This window comes from Lampetra planeri, unplaced genomic scaffold (assembly GCF_965212315.1).
Source record: "Lampetra planeri unplaced genomic scaffold, kcLamPlan1.2.h2 scaffold_221, whole genome shotgun sequence".
Classification (NCBI taxonomy): domain Eukaryota; kingdom Metazoa; phylum Chordata; class Hyperoartia; order Petromyzontiformes; family Petromyzontidae; genus Lampetra; species Lampetra planeri.
In genome coordinates this window covers 94,199-97,500 of record NW_027614979.1, presented here as the reverse complement: position 1 = coordinate 97,500, position 3,302 = coordinate 94,199, and the positions used below count along the sequence as shown (strand labels likewise).

General features: G+C 51.6%; 1 protein-coding gene across 1 annotated transcript in view; it reads left to right on the top strand.

Annotated features, from left to right (window-relative positions):
* AMD1 (adenosylmethionine decarboxylase 1) overlaps nt 1-3,302 on the top strand; it is a 17,465-nt gene extending 14,163 nt beyond the window's left edge. The window contains exon 5 of the mRNA XM_078623341.1: nt 1-3,302. This exon is cut by the window's left edge and continues 2,030 nt beyond it. The gene's annotated coding sequence lies outside the window, so the exon portion shown is untranslated.

Below are 3,302 nucleotides of genomic sequence, written 5' to 3'. Positions count from 1 at the left end.
CTATCATCATCACCACCAGCAGTAAAAGCATCATCATCATCACCATCATCACCATCACCACCACCATCATCACCACCATCATCACCACCATCACCATCACCACTATCACCATCACCACCAGCAGTAAAAGCATCATCACCACCATCATCATCACCATCATCACCATCACCACCATAATCATCATCACCACCATCACCACCATCACCATCACCACCAGCAGTAAAAGCATCATCACCACCATCACTATCACCATCATCACCATCACCACCATAATCATCATAACCACCATCATCACCACCATCACCATCACCACCAGCAGTAAAAGCATCATCATCATCACCATCATCACCATCACCACCATAATCATCACCATCATCATCACCATCACCATCACCACCAGCAGTAAAAGCATCATCACCACCATCACCACCATCATCATGATGATCACTAGTGTCGGGTGATGGTGGAGATGGGTATGAGTCTTTACACAAACTACACACACACCTACACACACACCTACACACACACCTACACACACGCACACACAGCTATACACATGCGCACACGTATACACAACAACAACAACCGCCATTCGCCACTAAGTGGCGGTGACGTGACCACACGTATACACACACTGACACACACACTGACACACACACACAGACACACACACACTGACACACACACTGACACACACACACACTGACACACACACTGACACACACACTATCACACACACACACTGACACACACACACTGACACACACACTGACACACACACACACACACTGACACACACACTGACACACACAGACACACACAGACACACACTATCACACACACTATCACACACACTATCACACACACACACACACTGACACACACACACTGACACACACACTGACACACACACTGACACACTGACACACACACTGACACACTGACACACACACTGACACACTGACACACACACACACACTGACACACACACACTGACACACACACACTGACACACACACACACACACTGACACACACACACACACACACACTGACACACACACACTGACACACACACACACTGACACTGTCACACTCTGTAAACCGGTACAGATTGGGCCAGACAATCCCGAATGCTGAAAGGATCGGCTGGAAAATTACTCTGTTGGGATCACGCACACGGCAGCAGCAACAGCAGCTGCTGCAGCAGCAGCAGCTGCTGCAGCAGCTGCTGCAGCAGCTGCAGCTACAGCAGCAGCAACAGCAGCTGCAGCAGCAGCTGCAGCTGCAGCAGCTGCAGCATCAGCTGTAGCAGCAGCAGCAGTAGCTACAGCAGCAGCATCAGCTGCAGCAGCAGCATCAGCTGCAGCAGCAGCTACAGCAGCGGCAGCTGCAGCAGCAGCGGCAGCAGCGGCAGTAGCAAAATCACCATGGATGTACCATCATCATCACCACCATCACCATGGATGTATCATCATCATCACCATCATCACCATGGACGTATCATCATCATCACCATGATCGTACCATCATCACCACCATCAACATGGTCGTACCATCATCACCATCATCACCATGATCGTACCATCATCACCACCATCAACATGGTCGTACCATCATCACCATCATCACCATCATCACCATGATCGTACCATCATCACCACCATGGTCTCACCATCTTCATCACCACCATCACCATGATCGTACCATCATCACCATGGACGTACCATCATCACCACCATCACCATGGTCGTACCATCATCACCATCACCACCATGGACGTACCATCATCACCATCACCACCATGGACGTACCATCATCACCATTGTCGTACCATCTTCAGCACCATCACCATGGTCGTACAATCATCACCAGTATGATCAGCATCTTCATCACCGCCATGGACATCAATATTATCACCATCATCACCGTACCATCATCACCATGGACGTACCATCATCACCACCATCATCACCACCACCACCGTCATCATCACCACGACTTTATTATTATTATTTTTCGTGTCCACATTTCTCTGGAATTTCACAGCGGTGTAGTGCTGTTTACCCCCCCCCCCCCCCCAATTTTAAAATCTACAATTCTCTGGATCTCTAAATCTATAAAACAACAACGCAAGTTTTTTTTCTCTTCCTCTGCGGGGTGTATCCGTAAAGTCCCCAAGCAAAAAAAAAGCCCCCACACAGTTTGTGTTTCTAGGATTTTTGTAACAACACTGATCCTGATTCTTCCTCCTGTGAGTTCATCTCTCTCTGTGACCTCTCCTCTCACTCCCCCATCTCTCTCTTATCTCTCTTCCCATCTCTCATCTCTCTCTCCCCATCTCTCTCCCATCTCTCTCTCCCCCATCTCCCCATCTCTCTCTCTCCCCCATCTCTCTCCCCCATCTCTCTCCCCCATCTCTCTCCCCCATCTCTCCATCTCTCTCTCCCCCATCTCTCTCCCCCATCTCTCTCTCTCCCCCATCTCTCCATTTCACTCCCCATCTCTCTCTCTCCCATCTCTCTCCCCCATCTCCCCATCTCTCTCTCTCCCCCCATCTCTCTCCCCCATCTCTCTTTCTCCCCCATCTCCCCATCTCTCTCCCCCATCTCTCTCCCCCATCTCTCTCCCCCCCATCTCTCTCTCCCCCATCTCTCTCTCCCCCATCTCTCTCTCCCCCATCTCTCTCTCCCCCATCTCTCTCTCCCCCATCTCTCTCTCCCCCCATCTCTCTCTCCCCCATCTCTCTCTCCCCCATCTCTCTCTCCCCCATCTCTCTCTCCCCCATCTCTCTCTCCCCCATCTCTCTCTCCCCCATCTCTCTCTCCCCCATCTCTCTCTCCCCCATCTCTCTCTCCCCCATCTCTCTCTCCCCCATCTCTCTCTCCCCCATCTCTCTCTCCCCCATCTCTCTCTCCCCCATCTCTCTCTCCCCCATCTCTCTCTCCCCCATCTCTCTCCCCCATCTCTTACCACACAGACCCATAGACTCACACAGAGACCCATAGATTCACCACACAGACCCACAGACTCACCACACAGAGCCCCACAGACTCACCACACAGAGACCCACAGACTCGCCACACAGAGACCCACAGACTCACCACACAGAGACCCACAGACTCGCCACACAGAGACCCACAGACTCACCACAAAGAGACCCACGCAGAGACCCACAGACTCACCACACAGAGACCCACAGACTCACCACACAGACCCACAGACTCACCACACAGAGACCCACAGACTCACCACACAGAGACCCACAGACTCACCACAAAGAGACCCACGCAGAGACCCACA